General features: G+C 44.4%; 1 pseudogene; it reads left to right on the top strand.

Annotated features, from left to right (window-relative positions):
- LOC118239750 overlaps positions 1–18,040 on the top strand; it is a 64,759-nt pseudogene that overhangs the window by 23,056 nt on the left and 23,663 nt on the right.

The raw sequence follows: 18,040 nt of genomic DNA, 5'->3' as shown, positions 1-18,040 counted from the left end.
TCTGGCCCTTTCCAAAAGCCTAAGGGAAGGTCTCTCCAATTAACCAAACGTCTTTTCTGTGCAGTGGACCACCAATGATGGTCTGCTGTGGAGTTACCAGAATCATCCACACTTAAACAATTTAAGATAGAAAATAAGTGATAGAGTTAGGGGAGCCAAGGTGACCCTCAAGGTCCCCCTTGTTTACTTTAACTAAATGGGTTTTTAAAGTGTGGTGGGCATGTTCCACAATAGGCTGTCCTTGGGGGTTGTAAGGAATACCAGTTTGGGGGATAATTTCTAAATCTTGACAAAATTGACTAAAACCTCTGCTGACATAAACAGGGCCAGTATCAATCTTAGTTTGTTTTGGGACTGCCATGTAAGTAAAAGGCTGTAGACAGTGGCTTTTAACATCTTTTACATTTTCACCAGAATGGGCAGAGGCAAATATTAGTCTAGAAAAAGTATCTACAGAAACATGGACAAATTACAATTTACCAAAGGATGGCACATACACCTTCCACAGGTGATTGGGCCACAGTCCTCGGGGATTAACTGACAAGTGAGGCACTGGAAGAAATTCCACACAATGAAGGCAATTTTTAACTATTTAAACAACTTGTTTCTTGGTTATCTCAGTATGAAATTGTAAGGACCCTGTGCTGATATGAAAGCAATTATGTAAAGATTGTGTTCTAGTGAACTCTTGTGAAACTGCAATGATTTGTGTGTACCTGTTGGCCATGTGATTTCTTTCACTGAGAGGTCCTGGCATATGGGTATGAGAGCTAAGATGTCCCATAAATACATGGTCACTCCATTGTCATAGCAGACCCTGTATCTGTAACAAACTCTCTTGTACTCTGGAGACAGTGGCAACATAGGCTGGCGTCTCCAAGTGTTGGACAATTTGAGCTACATATTGACTATCAGCATAGATGTTAATGCTTCCTTGAGGAAGAGTTGTAGTACCATGGCCAATGCTAAAATTCTGCCATTTGGCCAGAAGCTGCAGCATTTATGGCTGTCTTAATGATAGGATAAGTTACAACTATAGCTGTCCCTTTCAAAGAACCCTCTGTGAAAACCATGAACAAATGGACTGGCTACCAAATAATAGAACAGAGGGTTTTTCAAAAGGGAAATAGGCTGAGACTATAATCTTTGGGAAAATCAAAGATGTATCTTAAAAAAGGAAACCATATTATTGTATGGGTAATAATTATCAAAATCACTCTGGGAAGCAGAGAGAAAAATGCCCAAATCATAACTATTATTTTGTAGTGACTCTATTTGTTGATGGGATAAAGGTGTAACAACCAGATCTGGCTCCTTACCAAAAGTCTGCAAAGCAATCTTTTTGCTCTTTAAATGGGTGTGCAATTATAGCTTGGGGATAGGATACCACTGATTTACATGGGGAGACCTGAGAATGAACCCAAAGAATAGGACTCTCTTGTCAAAAAACTCTGTAGGAGAATGAGCAGAACAAAATACTAATAATTTTAAAGGCTGAACATAATCTATATCATCCAAATTTGCTCCTTCTAAGGCCTTTTCAATCAAATGGATTCACTTCCCTCCTCAAGTAGTGAGACTCGAGGAGAGTTGGGATCTGAATCACCTTGTGATATATTAAAGAGAGGTTTAATAGGCCCAGTAGCAATTTTTAAACTACATCTGATCCAATTAATATCACCCAGAAGCCTCTGAAAACCATTGAAATTTTTAAGGGTGCCCAGCCGAAGACTAATCTTTTGAGGGTGCACCCCATTTGCCCACAACCAAGCATGTCTTAGGTCTGGCTCCCTCACTGACCTTCTTATTTTCCTGAATAGCAGAAGCAATAACTTGTCCCATTATGTGGTGTCCATTTATATCTCTACAAATGTGAATGTAATCATTGAGTCTTTTGGCCTTGTGAGGTCATAAAGCTTCTTTACAATAATTGTTGGCATTTTTTAAAGCTAGTTGTCTAACTATAGACATGGCATTATCAGTATCCCCAAATATAAGGCCTGAAGTTGTAAGAACCGGTCCACAAAGTCAGAATAGGATTCAGACGATACCTGTAGGACCTTAGAAATTTGGTCTCTTATTGCCTTGTTAGGTAAAGCTTTCCAAGCATGGCCAGCAGCTGCTGGGATCTGTGCATATACAGCTGAATGGTAAAGAATTTGCTGGCCTAGATTTGCATAGGCTCCCATACCAGTAGGCATATCTGAATTCCTTTCAGGGAAATGTGCAGGTATGTTCCAATGTGCCGTTTGGTTACAAAGCTCTTGGAGTTCACCTCTCCAAATCAAATAATCTCCCCCAGACAGCACAGCTGACATAATTGTTGCCAAACACTGGGCATGTAATTCAAAGTCACAAAGAATTAAAAATTGGTCAGAGTAAAAGGGGCATGAGGCCTGTAAGCCATGACTGCCTCTTTTCAGCTGTTTAATATCCTTATAATTAAGAGGGGAATGCTCTCTCTGATTCTGGTCTTGGGGAGTCATGGTATCTATGATTGGGAACGTCACTGTGCCCCTCTGCTCTTCAGGAAAGGCCAAAGGAAACCAGAGAGTGCTAGAATTATGAGCAGGAGGTCAAGGATCAAGGGATCATTTTATTTAGCTTATGTTTTAATTTAACATACCTTTCCAGTTCTTCACTTTCCTTAGTCTAATCCCCTGAATATGAGGGAGAGGGCCCAAAGGAAGTGTCATTAGAAGCTTGAAGTGACCTAACAGACTCTTGGTTCTGAGCCTCTATGAAGGCAGCCTTGGCTTCCTCAACCTGCTTTTTCACTTCCACAGTATTATTAAGAAGTGCTTCTTGGACAAGAGGGCACAGAGAAAAAGTAACAGCTGGTATGGCATTCGGTCCATCTTTGGGTAATGCCCTTTGCAGGTCTATCCTCACCTGCTCCCCATCAACAATACTAAGGTCACCAGAGATTAAAAACCAAGGGCTGACCTCATGTACAGTTTTTATGAAGTCTGTTGCTATCTTGTACTTAATACTGGTGCCCTCCTTATTGGACAATTGGACCAATTGGTTCCCCATAAGAGAGTAAGAACTGGCCGCACCCAACTTCAATACACCCGTTCCTTACCTTAATGCTGGCAAGCCTTCCCGGGTGATCCTTCAGCTTCTCCCCTTCTTTCCCAAATCTTGTGGGATCTCAAGTTGTTGTAACAGCCAGAACTACAACCTTCTAATGGGTTCAGGCAAGGGAATCTGAGGATTAAATTAAGACAACACAGCAGGTCACTCTTGCAAGGAGGAGGCCGTTTAATTGAAAGGAGAGTAGGCTTATATACCAATAGCAGACACAGTGTAAATTTACTCAGATCAAGGACCATGTCCCCAAGACCCCCTCAATGGGTGGATAATTTGCATTCTTTCATACAGTACTAGGTGGAAGGGTGGAACTGGGAAGTAAACACCTAGTCACGAGACAGAGAGCAGACCCTAAGGGCACTGTGGGTCACCCTTAGTTACCAGAAGAACAGCAGACACCAGAGAGGTCCCCAACAGGATTTCTCTGCGTAGCCCTAGCTATCCTGGATCTACCTCTGTAGACCAGGCTGGACTCAAACTCAAGGAGATCAGCCTGCGTTTGCCTCCTCAAGTGCTGGGCTTAAAGGCATGTGCCACCACCACCCAGCTAAAATCTTATGTATTTTTTATTTCATGAGCTTTGGTGTTTTGCCTGAATGTATGTCAGAGTGAGGGTGCTGGGTCCCTTGGAACTGGAGTTGGAGATGGTTGTGAATAGTTATTCCATCTAGAGGGACTGGAGCAATGGCTGAGATTTTAAGAGCACTGGCTGTTCTTCAGAGGTCCTGAGTTCAATTCCCAGCAACCACATGGTGGCTCACAACCATCTGTAATGTGTTCCAGTATTCTCTCCTAATATGCATGGCACGCGCATTTGCAGGGAGAATGCTATGCACAGAATAAATAAATAAATCTTTTTGAAAAACATCCCATCTACCTTGTGCCTCTGGGCTTTTACCTTAATCTATTCTCTATCTCTTTCTTTCCTTCTTACTCTGTTGCTGGCTGTGGGGCTGTCCCCTGGTGTTCTCTCTCCCACTTTTCTCCTCCTTCCCTTTTCCTCTCTTTCTTCTTCTATTTATTCACTCTGCCCATCAGGCCTGTCTATCCCTCTCTCCTGCCTAGATATTGACAGTTCAGCTCTTTACTTGACCAGTCAGTAGTGGTGGGCTGGCAAGGTAACACAGCTTCACAGAGTTAAACAAATGCAACACAAAAGAATGCAACACATCTTCAACTAATGTCCCACAAAAACTGAGAGCTGCCATGTGAGTATTGGGACATGTACCCTGGGTTCTCTGCAAGAGGTACACATGCTCTTAATAGCTGAACCATCTCTCCAACCCCATAAAAACTCATTTTAAAAATTAGAAAAAAGAGGCCAGGTGTTGGTGGTGCACGCCTTTAGTCCCAGCACTCAGGAGGCAGAGGCTGGCTGATCTCTGAATGTTTGAGACCAGCCTGGTCTACCAAGTAAGTTCCAGGATGTCCAAGATAGCCCCCAAAGCCACAGAGAAACCCTGTCTCGAAGAAAAAAAAGACACACACACACACACACACACACACACACACACACACACAGAGAGAGAGAGAGAGAGACAGAGAGAGACAGACAGAGAGAGAGAGAGAGAGAGAGAGAGAGAGAGAGAGAGAGAGATAGATTTGATAGCAGGGGCCAAAACGGTGGTGGCACAGCAGATGCACTGGCTATCAAGGCTGATGACAAAGTTCAACCCCCTGAGGAAGTTCAACAATTCATTACTCAGGAAGGGAAAACATGATATCCGCATATATAACCACAAGTGCTAGGACCAAAGGATTGAGACATATGCCAGTCTTAGTTGTTTTAGCCAAAAACGTCTTACTAAAAAGTACCTGTAGGGACTGGTGAGATGGTTCCTCAGGAAATGGCTTTCTCTGTCGCTTTGGAGGCTGTTTTCCTAGAACTCTTGTATACCAGGCTGGTCTAAACCTCAGAGAGATCTTTTGCTTCTGCATCCCAAGTGCTGGGATTAAAGACATGCACCACCAATGCCCAGTGCTGTCTAAGCAGGGTAAAGTATCTACTGCCAAGCTTGATGGCAGGCTTCACCATCAGGACCCTTAGTGGGCGGGAAGGAAAACATCTACAGGTTGATCTTGGGTCTCCAAAGAACACTATGGTGAACAGTATTAAGAGCAAAAACATACAAACAAACCCCTAGCTGGATTCCAACTTCACAGGAGGCTGAAGTAAGAGAATAACAGGTTCAAGGCCAGCCTGGGCAAGTTAGTGAGGCACTACCTGAAAATGTGAGCTAGAGGGATGGTTTGATAGTAGAGTGTCTGCTTTCCTAGCATCCCCAGAGATGTAAGTTCCAACACTGCAAATCACTGTTTAAGTTTTTGCACTTGCCTTTTTCTGAATTGCACAGTTTCCATGTTCAATCCATGTGGGATCCAGCCGACTTGCCAGGTTCATACCTGAGGGGGAGAATAGATTGTGACATGGCAGGTAAAGACACTTAAGAAAAAGAGACACAGGATAGAGTCAAGGTGGCAATCCAGTGCTTGAATACTGGACTCCCCAGGTTTATTCTTCAACATTCTTAAGTACACCAACCAAAAGGGGAACATGGCAAAAGACTTCTTTATCATGTATAAGGAACAAACACACTTTCTACCTTAATCCACCAAAAATTTGATAACCACACCTGAGACTCAACTTCTCCTTATGGGGCCATGAGGGTCAAGAGTAACCACACCTCAGACCAAGTCTGTAGTTATTTAGGTAAGCCATTCAAGTTTAAGATCAAACATCCTATAGTAGCCATGCCTTAGACCTCATGACTTTAACTTTGGAAGACTAAGGACAGTTTTGAACTCTCTGACCTTGAGTCAAGATGAAGCAGAGCAATCTCTGGCCTCTGACAGACAGTATTTCTACAAGTCTGAGGCCACCTTGAGATCAATGCTCCCTTGTACAAAACATGGTCAAAAAAGCCATTCTCCTTGGTTGTCTCCATTGCCCATTCCCTAGAGATTTGCATTGTGGCTAGAGTGATGGCTCAGTAGTTATGAACACTGGCAGCAGACTGGACATTGATGGTGCAACCCTGTAATCCCAGCACTTGCGAAGCAGAGGCAGACAGATCTCTGGGAGTTCAAAGCATGCCTGGTCTACAGATTGAGTTCCAGGACATCCAAGGTTACAAACCCTGTTGGAAAAAAATCCAAACAAACAAGCAATAGAAATATTAATGGTTAATTCTCTCTCTCTCTCTCTCTCTCTCTCTCTCTCTCTCTCTCTCTGTGTGTGTGTGTGTGTGTGTGTGTGTGTGTGTGTGTGTGTGTGTGTATGTGTGTGTGTATGTTCGTATGTATGTATGTATGTATGTGTCCAAATGCATTGAGCTGATATTGGCCAGAAAAGGACAGCTGATCCCTTTGACCTGAGTTAAAAATTGGTGTATGTGGAACTAAACTCTGGCCCTGTGCAAGAGCAGGAAGCACTGCTTACAGAACTAATAAAAACAATATTTGACAAACAAGCTGTGTGGCTGGAGAAGTGGCTCAGAGGTTATGAGCACTGACTGCTATTCCAGGGGTCCTGAGTTCAATTCCCATCAACCACATGGTGGCTCACAACCATCTACAATTCAATCTGGTGCCCTCTTCTGGCAGATAGGCAGAACACTGTATAAGTAATAAATAAATCTTGACAAAGAAAAGGAAGGAAGGAAGGAAGGAAGGAAGGAAGGAAGGAAGGAAGACAGGCTAAAAGGCAGGGTACCATGATGCTGTCTTTGTAGTCCATAGTGATAGTCCGATGTTTGTCCACAGGCTGTTTGGAATAGACCTGAACAAAATAACACACAGTAGCCTGGCAGCGCTTTGACTCACAAAACTGTACTTGGATATTGGGTGCTGAGCAGGAATGCAGCATCAGAATGGAGGCCACCAGGACTTTTGTTCCCTCGGACAGCTGTGATCCAGCACTTGAGAGACATTATTTTGTGTGTGACTTTTGCTTTTCTGTGTAACAGTCAAGGCTGCCCTGGAACCCGACAAAAATCTGAGTACTGGACATGTCAGTCAGTCACTGTGACAAGACTCCCACCTACTGGCGAATGTGTGAAACTGCAGATTAAAATAAGGGCAGAGGACACTTATTTGGAGGAGTTGGGTATATTATGTTAGAGACAAGGTGTTTCTGTAGCTTTGGCTGTCCTCCACCTCTTAGTTCTGCTTGCCTCAGCTTCTCTAGACCCACAAATATTTGCACATTTTCCAGAGGCAATTCAAGCAGTAAAGTAGCATCCTTGCAGAAATAAGAAGCAGGGGGGCAATATTTCCCTGCCCAGCCAATTCCTTAGAAATTTGTCTGTTTAGCTGGGGGTTGGTGGCACAAGCCTATAATACCAGCACTCTGGAGGCAGAGGCAGGCAGATGTCTGTGAGTTAGAGACCAACCTGGTCTACAAGAGCTAGTTCCAGGAAAGCCTCCACAGCCACAGAGAAACCCTGTCTGGAAAAACCAAAAAGAAAGTTGTTTGTTTTCCTAATTCACAACTCAACATTGTAATCACACTGGGAATCTGTACACTAGAAAAAAACAGAAGCACAAAATATACTAAGTGGCCTGGGGATGTAAACCAAGTTTCCAGAGGCATTATACCTAGAAAGATCCAGAAATGTTTGTTTCTGCTATCCACACAAATGATGCCTCAACACATGGAGAGGGCAGGACATGAGGACCAGCTGGAAGACTGGCTGCGTAGCTAGCATGCATGAAACACAGGACCATATTCTCTCCTAAGGAGATATATAGATTGCATGCCGATAGTTAATATCTGGGCTGAACAAATTTTTACCTCGGCTGTGCATCATGGCTTGTGCCTTTATGAACCAAAGGCAGGTCATTCAAGAGCAGATAGAGCTACAGGGAGGCCCAGGAAAATGAAGCAATTGGTGAAAGGCAACAGAGTTGAGAGAAGCTGTTTTGAACTCCAGGACCTACGGTAGCAGATATATATAGATAGATAGATAGATAGATAGATAGATAGATAGATAGATAGATATAGATATAGATATAGATCTTTATCCGTGCAAGCTCCAGGCTCCAGTATGCTCACTAATGGTAAATGGCAGAAACATGTTTAGGAGCCTGCCACCAAGCATGAAGTCGACACATACATTACAGGAACCAACATGGTTGCAGTGACCTGACACAGGGGAGTAAGCACAGGCCCAATGGTGAGCATGCACAAAGGTAAAATGTGCCCAGTATTGTGGCTGTTACAGTTATCACCCAAGAGGCAGTCAGGACAACCTGGACAATTTACTAGGATTCTACCACCTGCTCCACCCCCGACACACACACACACATACACAAAAATTCAGAAAACCACTTGGAAGTGGCATATGCCCTAATCCTAGAAGAAACAAGATCTGTGCTTCTGGTGGGCAGGAATTCCAGCATCAACAGCCTATCTCAAAAAGGGCCTCATAGAGTGCACAATGGTGTGTCAAGCTTTCAATCCTAGCACTTGTGAGGCAGAAGCCTGGGGATCTGACTCCAAATGAGAGAAACCCTGTCTTGAAAAAAACAAAACAAAAAAACACTGAGGTGTTTTGGTCACACAGAGCGTGTTCAAAAAACAACGTCAAAGGTGGTTTGCTACATAGTTCAAGGAGTTCAAAAAACAATGTCAAAGGTGGTTTGCAACATAGCTCAAGGAATTTCTGAGTTCCTGTTAGGGCCTTGATTTGTTTCCCTCTGCCTTTAATCCCAGCACTCGGGAGAAGAAGGCAGGCAGATGTCTGTGAGTTCGAGACCAGCCTGGTTCAGGACAGCTAGTTCCAAGACAGCCTCAAAAGCCAGAGAGAAACCCTGTCTCGAACCCCACACACACACACAAAAGAAAAAAATACCCTGAGACAAGTGCCCTAGACTGCATTTCTTACAACCAAGGCAAAACTTGAACCTAGTGAAAATGTCTCAAAAGCTCCCAGAGAAAAATCCGCTTTCAAAATATAAGCATTGTACCTTAGGTCTCACCATTACTGGGCTCTATTTTAGGTCCACGGAACATACATGAACAATGTTCCCATCACATTTAACTTACCCAACATTTTTAGCAGAGTGCAGCACTCCTCAGAATCCCAAGCCTGAGCTCAGCGCCTGTTCACAAGAGTTTCCAATGGGCTCAACAGGGATGCTTGTCCCAAAAAGCAAGGCACAAAGTGGAAGCACTTTCCAGTTCTGCCTCAGAGAGGGCAACCACATTGATGACAGCTTTGTGGGTTGTCCCCTCGATCCTCGGGGCTCCTTGACCGCCCCCCCCCCCCGTCCTTTTCAATACCGCTTCAGTTCCTGGCTACTGTGCAAGCGATGTACAAAACCATCCTCCCCGCTCAACATTCTCCTCTCCATGCTCGTGGAGTCCCAGCTCCCATGACCCGGCTGTTAACCCAGACACACCCTACCAAAAGACCCATTGTAGCTCAAGTCCCAAGAGTGCTCCACACTATTCGAATGCTAGAGGAGTCAGTAAGAACTGGGGAAACCGCCCTTTTGTCAACCAGCAGCGCTCAAAACCTGGCAGTACTTTATTCCAGAGCAAAAAGTGCCCCCATAGTTTGAGTACCACAGGCTGACATGGTCCTGAGAGACGCACAAGGCGGAAAAAAAATTTACCTGACAGAAAACTTAAAACATCGGAACAGATCAAACTAATGCGCTAAAAACTTAAATGATGCAAAATTCACGGTGGTTAGTATCCGGTCCCAAAATTCACCCAAGTCCATTGGTAATTTTGCTTCTCAAACAAATCCAATACAATTGCCTAAGACCCTCTGAAACTCCCAGAAATGTCATTCATAACAACCACAAAAACTCCGAAAATTACTACTTTGCTAAAACTATATACAATCTGCCTGCAGGCCTTGCCTCCTGTGAGATGGGACTACAGTCAGCTGACTTGGGGCCAAGAGGCAGAATCCTTGGCTATGTTCATTTATAATTCTAGTTTTTACAAGTTCCAAAGCAAGCTAGTCAGTGTTGGCTCAAGCCCATGATCCTAGTTAGGCAGGCAGTCGTGTGCATTTGAGGCCAGCATAGTCTGCAGAGTGCGTTCATGACATGCTCCAAACTACACAGATTACGAAAAGTTCTGTAAGTAGGCCGTTTGTGCTTTTGAGGAAGGCAGAAGTGTGATAATTAGCCTGTCCCAGGTCGTAAGCTGGCTAAATTAAACCTATCTCATCCAACATCCGTATCAAGCCTACAACTGCCTCTCAAAGCTAAGTTCCTCAGTTTCAAATCTCAGAACAGAAAAAAAGAAAAACTTACCTTTCTGACAGAGAGAAAGCCGAACTCGAAAGGTGGAGCAGAATATCCTGACAAGCACCAACAAAATCCCAAAGAAGTCTCTGGGAGAGGGAGGGGCTCTAGTATTCACATAATCTGAGGGCTCATTGGTCCCCTGGAGGGGAGGCTCTGGAATCCCTCTCCCCAACTTGGGCCATCCTTACCCAATCCACCCCCTGTCCTGGGTTCTGATGCCCCCTGGGGCTGAATGACCTCCAGCATCCATGCCCTGCTCCCCCACCATCCCGCGGATTTGTTTGTATGGGTCGGGTGTTTCCATTTTTGTAGCAATTATTGAGGCTGAGGCTGGTTCCAGATTCATAATTAAAAATATTAATGAAAGGAGCAAAGAAAGTATCCTCTGCCTGGGAGGCTCAGTGTTTTGTTTTGTTTTCTTATTTTCTGACTGAGTTGAAGTCCTTTCTCTGCCTCCTTTGTCTTTCTTCCTCTTGTGTGTACGGGTAGACCTTATTTGCCAAACTGCACTGTGGGTCAAACAATAACTAACTGAGTTGGTTTTCTCTACCTTCACGTGGTTTTATGGATTGAAATCAGGTTTCCAGGCATACAGGGCTAAAGCTACTGAGCCTTGTTGCACACTTAGGTTTTAGGGTTTCTTCGGACAAAGTCTCAGGTACTCCATGCTGGCCCTAAACTCACTTAATTGCCAAGGTCGTCCTTGAATTCTTTAATTTCTCTTGCCATCTCCCAAGGGCTGGAATAATGGGCACATAAGACCATTTCCAGTTCAGTCATAAATTCCAGGCATATTTCTATGTATTTTTGATGTATTGATTATTGAAGAAGTAAACCTTCTCAGCAAGTAGCTAGGTCTTCCATTTGGAGAAGCAGATAAAGATAGGGATTTGGCCCATGTAGTAGCAACACCTTTACTCCCAGCCCTTGGAAGGCAGAGGCAGGTAGATGTCTTGAGTTTGGGGTCAGGAATACACATAGAGCCCCTATCTCCATAAAATATTAACAAGGTTATATGTTTTAGAGTCTAGAATACTGGAGTTCTTTTTATATTTTTTCTCCCTTTATTTATTTGGAGACTGGATCTTTCTAAGCTAGGCTAGCTTTGGATTCTCTATGTAGCAGAGGATATCCCTGACTCCTCCTCCTGTCAGTCCTTCCCAGTCTGGCCTTGGCCACTATGCCTTGTCTATTCAATGCTGAATCCATCCAAGCAAAGCATCCCATCAATTTAGCTTTAGCCTCAGAATTTAGTTTCTTTTGATTCAGTGTGTGTGTGTGTGTGTGTGTGTGTGTGTGTGTGTGTGTGTGTAAGAGAAAGAGAATCCTGCTAGCCCTGGCGAGCCTGGGACTCACTATGTAGACAAGGCTGGTCTCTGCCTTAAGAATTCTGTATTCTGCACTGAGATTTTTAAACTACATTTCTGAGTGTGGTGGTGCACAACTTTAATCCAAGCATTCTGGAACTAGAAGCAGCACATATCTGGATATCCTGGCCACCTGGTCTACATAGCTGGTTCCTGGACAACTACAGTTCTTTCACAGGAAAACCCTGTATGGAAAAAAAAAACCACATAATCAGAGACAGAATAGACTCCTCCATTACCCCAAAAGCAACTTCCCCACATATACAAACATGTAATGAACTTTGAGTGTGTTTAGAGACTTCTAGAAAAAAAAGAAAATTATTATTTTGTGTATCTATAAGGATAAGCCTGCAGGCATGGCTTGATTTGGGAATTTTCTTTTCCACTTTGTGTATGTGTATTTGGGACTGGGGGTGTCCACAGAGGACAGAAGATGACATCAGATGACCAGGACCATCACTTACAGGATGTTGTGAACTACTAACTGGGTGCTGGAAACCAAACATGGCTCCCTGAGAAGAGCAGTCTTAACCACTGAGCCGTCTCTCCAGATCCTGCTTTGGGGATCTGGGTTTCTGGGTTCTCTTACTATTCTGTCTCCCCAATCAGGCTCACCCTGCTTAGAGGCAGAATCCCTGCAGTGCTACTCTGTCCCTGTCTACATCCCCACCCCATCTCCTGAGACAGGGTTTCTCTGTGTAGCCCTGGCTATCTGGAACTCACTCTGTAGCCCAGGATGACTTTGAACACATAAATCAGCCTCCCTATTCTTTGATTACAGAGGTGAGTCACCATGTCTACTGTTGCAAACCCAAGCCTTACCAAACTGCAGGAATTGGACTCACTTTTTAGAGATGTGTCCTCTGGAGACAGAGAAGCCCTAAGGGCAAGTTCCTCCCTAAGTCTACTCTTCCAGAACAAATGTGTTTCCAGACTAAAACTGAGGAGAAATTTAACCACAGAAGGAAATCGTCGACCATGGTGTTCAAACCAGGAACTGAATTCAGTCTATAATAAATTGCAAAATTGGCCCGGTGTTGGTGGTTCAAGCCTTTAATGCCAGCACTGTTGGGAGGCAGAGGCAGGTGGTTCTCTGTGAGTTCAAGTCCAGCCTAGTCTACAGAGCGTGTTCCAGGACAGGCTCCAAGACCACAGGGAACCTGTCTCAAAAAACATACACACACACACACACAAACACACACACACACACACACACAAAAAAAAAACCTTACATTATTTTAACTTGTATTGATTTTTGCTCCCAAGTTCTACCCCCCACCCCAAATGGTTACTTTTTCTGTGTAGCCCTGACTGCCTTGATAGTCAGCTTTGTTGTCTAGGGTAGACTTGAACTCAAGACAACAAGCTTTCTATGGCCACCAAGTGAAGCTAATTAGGGTTACGTGAGTGAACCTGGCAGGGACACTATTTGCTAAAGGCTGCACCACTCACTAAGAAAGGTTCCAGCAAACAATGGGTGTGCTCATGACACTTTCCTTTAAACACTGTCACCTGTAAAATCCTCACCTCAACTCCCTGAAAAGACCACCTCACCCACCTCAGCTTGTCCCCTGCAGGCTGGAAAGCTGTGGTCTCACAGCCAAAGCAGTAGAGGACCTTTCTTCCTTCCTGGGAACCAACCAGACCCTGACTGAGATTTATGTGACCAACAAGGCTCTGGGGGACACATGTGTCAGGATACTGTGCAGGAGGCTGAGACATCCAGGCTGCAAACTTTGAGTCCTTTGATGAGAGAAGGACCTCTGATTTCTTGGGGAGAATAGGGAATTCACTAATGGTGAATTTCAGCTGAAATTCAGATTTGGGGGTAGAAATTCAGCTGGAATTCAGATTTGGGGGTAGAAATTATAAATGATTGAGATGCAATAAAGACTGGATAAATGATGCTGCAGAGAAAGATCAACACTTAAAAGCACTTGGTGATCTTACAGGGGACTGGAGTTGAATTCCCAGGAACCCTGTCAGGTGGCCACATTCACCTGTAATTCTAGATCCTGGGGATTCAGCTCCCTTTTCTAGTATTCACAGTCATGCCCCCGCCACACCCCCACAGGGACATGCCCATATGAAAATAATAAAAATTTAATAAACTGGCTGGGATTGGAGTCCCACGCCTTTAATTCCAGCACATAGAAGGCAGACACAAGAGGATCTCTGTGAGTTTCAGGCCAGCCTGTTTTGCAGAGTGAATGTCAGGATTTGCTCTAAAGTAATGCAGAGAAACCTTGTCTCACAAAACCAAAATAAATAAAATAACTTGATAAATAAAAGGTGCACATATTATACTGTCTTGATACACAATAAATAAATAAATAAATAAATAAATAAATAGGGAGGAAGGAGCCCAGAGAGTTTGTGAATATGTTTAATCCCAGCACATGGAAGGCAAATGCAGGTGGATCTCTCAGAATTCTGTAAAAGCAAGGTAAATTAGAGAGGGTGGAGTTAATTCCATCCTCAGAAAAAGCCTGAGAAATTCCCTGTGTAGCACAAGGATGAATCAGCTGCAGTGTTTCTCTGTGGCTTTGGAGGCTGTCCTGGAACTAGTTCTTCTAGACAAGACTGGTCTCGAACTCTCAGCAATACTCCTTCCTTTGCCTCCCGAGGGCTGGGATTAAAGGTGTGCACCACCACCACCAAGCCCAGGTCACCCACTCTTAACCAATCCTGAACGGCCAAGGTACATACCAACCTTCTTGCAGTTTGTTTTCTTAAAAACCTTTCACACAGTTGGAGAGATGGCTCAGAGGTTAAGAGCACTGGCTGCTCTTCCAGACATCTTGAGTTCAATTCCCAGCAACCACATGGTGTCTCACAACCATCTGTAATGGGATCTGGTACCCTCTTCTGACCTGCAGGGATACATGCAGACAGACCACTGTATACATAACAAATCAATAAATATTAAAAAAAAAAACTTCACAATTGTGGCCAGGCACCATTTTCCTGCAGCTTCTGGGTCGGTTTGATGGATAGGGTCACTGACGAGTATTGAAACTTAATATTAAACCTTATGAGTCTGCATGATAATGAGTTGGTTCCCTGGTGGTCTTATTGGGGGATCTCAGGAACTTGGCATGAAAATTCCATGCTGGCCAAGGCAGCAGAGAGACCATGTCTCCAACAAGCAAACTGAACATTGGGAGTAAGAAGGCTGGAGACGTGACTGTGTGGTCAGGGCACTTGTTGCTTTTGCAGAGGTCCCAGTTTCCAGATCCCACTCAGTAGCTCACAACCTGTTCCAGGGGATCCAATTCCATTTCCGGGATCCAATAACCCCTGTTGACCTCCACTGGCACTGCAATATGAGGTTCAGTCTTGCATGTGTGCAAAATACACATCCTAAAACAAAACTTGCTCTGTTGACCAGACTGGCCGTTACCTCATAGTTCTGCTTACCCCCGCTTTTCCAGACGCATGAACATTTGTGTAATTTGCAGAGGTAATTCAAAATAGCAAGGAATAACACAGAATCCTTGCAGATATACCTAGAGGAGGCCAATACTTCCCTGCCCTGGCATCACCAGAAAATACTGTAGAAATTTTTATAAACTCTTCTACTTATTGACTAGACACTGTACTCACACCTTTGAAATATATACTAGAACAAACAAAAGCACAAAATGCAATGTGGGCTGGGGCTGTAGGTCCAAGTTTCCAGAGGCCTTAGATGCAGCAAGACTGTTTGTATCTGCTAGCCACACAAATTTATCCTCAACATATGGAGACGACTGGAAACATGGACCAGTTGGAAGACTAGCTGCCTAGCTAGTATGCATGAAACCCAGGACTCTCTTCATATAGATTTCATGCCATTGGTTGACACCTGGAATGAAAAACATTTACAATGGGTGTGCAAGGTGGCTAAAGCCTTTATGAGTCAAAGTCAGGGTCATGAAAGAGCAGATAGAGCCACAGGGAGTCCCAGGCTAAAATCAATTGCTTTTGTGGACAGCTTAGAGTGATCTGGGGTTTGAACTCCAGTCCCCATAGGATAGCTTATAATCATGCCAGCTCCAGGCAAGGTATGTAGCTAGCTTCTGCATGTCAATATGGTAAAGGGCTCAACCTTATAAAGGAGCCTGCCACCAAGCATGAGGACCAGAAATGCATCACAGGAACCAACATGCTGGGGAGGTGACCTATGACACTGGGGAGTAAGGATGTGTCGAAAGGTAGGCAGGCACAAATGGAAAAATGTGGCCAGATATTGTGGCACCCTTACAGCTAGCAATAAGACAGAATCAGGACAACCTGGCCAATTTATTGGGATTTTAGAACCCCCCCCAAAAAAACCCTACAAAACACTGGGCCTAGTAGCATATGCTTTAAGCCCAGAAAAAAGATCTCTGCTCTGCACAAATTCCCTTTCTCAAAAAGTGCCTCATTACCTAGAGATAAAACTCAGTCTGTTAAAATAGCATGTCAAAAGTGGATTAGAGTGTTTCTCAGATTCTTTACGAGCCTTGATTCATTAGCTACCACCTCCCATTCTTCCTCTGCAGAAGCATCCGACATCCATAACCCCAGAGAATTGACTGTTTAGTGTCATGATTTACAGACCTAAAGGTGAGCACCTCTCCAAATCTACTGTTCTGGCAAGCTCGGCCTACATCCTTACAGGGATGCAAAGCGATTTGGTCCTTCTGATGAGAAACAAAATGCAGGGGTATAAAGTTAGCTCCTCCTGTGAGGAATGAGGAAGCCACAAACATGGTAGCCTCCAAGAAAGCACATGGAAGCAACCTTTTGAGTCATTCCCAACCCTACCACATGCAGTTAAAATAAAACTGAAGACAAAAGTGCCAAGAGAACAAGACTTTATTGATCTTTAATGGAGAAATCCAAAATTGCCAATTGAACACAAGGATTCAAAATGACTTTAGACATTAAAAGTTAACAATTCTGATTAGGGGAAGAGGTGGTTCATCCTAACAGGATCATTGTTCAATTCTCAGCCCCCACATGCAGGAGACGATTCTGCATGCTCATGCTGCAGACACCATACACTAACAACTCCAATGCTTAACTCTGGCTGGGAAAACCAGGACCAGGTCTCAGGGGTCCTCACTCAAACCCCCAAGAAGACTGGAGTTGCCACTGTAGCTGGAACAGGCGTTAACTCTCCCCACCTAGTGTCTGCACAGTGAGTGAACACTCAGGTCTAGAATAGGAACAGAAGACTTTTCAGGTGCTCTCAGGGACACTCAAATGGTGTAGCACTTTCTACTCCATCCAGAAGAGTGCACCACATTTGAGAGTCCCCAAGTGAGCAATTGCCGGTGCACAGAAGTTCCACGATGCCTTCTCCACACTGAAACACCCAAAATGGGGTCACTTTCCCCTTCACAAGGCCTGGAGAGTGCCTCCATTTTGAGTATGGCTATCTGGGACCACACAAGATGGATCCAGATGGGCCTGCAACATTAAGAAGGGTCTAAAGCGTGTTAAATGGGCCTGGGGAAGATAGGTCAGCGGGTTAAGGGAACTTGAGGTGACAATTTCAATCCTCCCACCTACTCCCCATCATTTACTTCCCTGCAACCTTCACCATGCACAGTAAACAGTGAATCTCTTAAGATGAGCCGCTATCCACAGCGCAGGCGGGAATGGTACCCACAGACAACACCCAAATGTCGAAACACTTTCCACTTTAGAAATGAGAAGAGCGCTCCTGACATTTGAGAGCCACCCCACGGACAGGAACCACCACCTTGCCCAGCTGCAGCGTTCTCTCAATCGGCTGCCCTCAAAACCTTGGCAGCACTTCTTCCAAGGAACAAAAAGTGTCCCCAGAGTTTGAGTGGAACAGGTTGAGATCTGAACGGTGCTGTGCAAGTAACCTGTAGAAAAGCTGTTAGGAATCTTAATTATTGTGTAAGGCATGAAAAAACGGAAACGAGACGAGTTAAAGGTAATGCCAAGCATGKTAGACAACTTTTAATCCCAGCACTKTGGGGTTAAAGAGGGGAAGCCTACACTGGTCTACACACCACCCTCCCCCACTGACAAGCCAAATTATGTGTAGTCATATCAGTGTCCCTTCTCTGGCTGTCTACCAGACTGGCCTTATACTCAGAATGCAACAGATTTGGATTTTGTACCCCATCRTTTCCTAATGGACATATTACCACTAGCAAATTAAAGTGTAAAAGGTAGCCCTGGGCATTGCTGGTGCATGCCTTTAATCCCAGCACTTGGAAGGCAGAGGCAGGTGGATCTCTGTGAGTTCGAGACCAGCCTGGTCTACAAGAGCCAGTTCCAAGACAGCCTCCAATGCCAAAGAGAAACCC

The sequence above is a fragment of the Cricetulus griseus genome, unplaced genomic scaffold (assembly GCF_003668045.3).
Source record: "Cricetulus griseus strain 17A/GY unplaced genomic scaffold, alternate assembly CriGri-PICRH-1.0 unplaced_scaffold_1, whole genome shotgun sequence".
NCBI classification, from domain to species: domain Eukaryota; kingdom Metazoa; phylum Chordata; class Mammalia; order Rodentia; family Cricetidae; genus Cricetulus; species Cricetulus griseus.
Note: the sequence above shows the minus strand (reverse complement) of the source record. Positions and strands in the feature narration are given on the sequence as shown.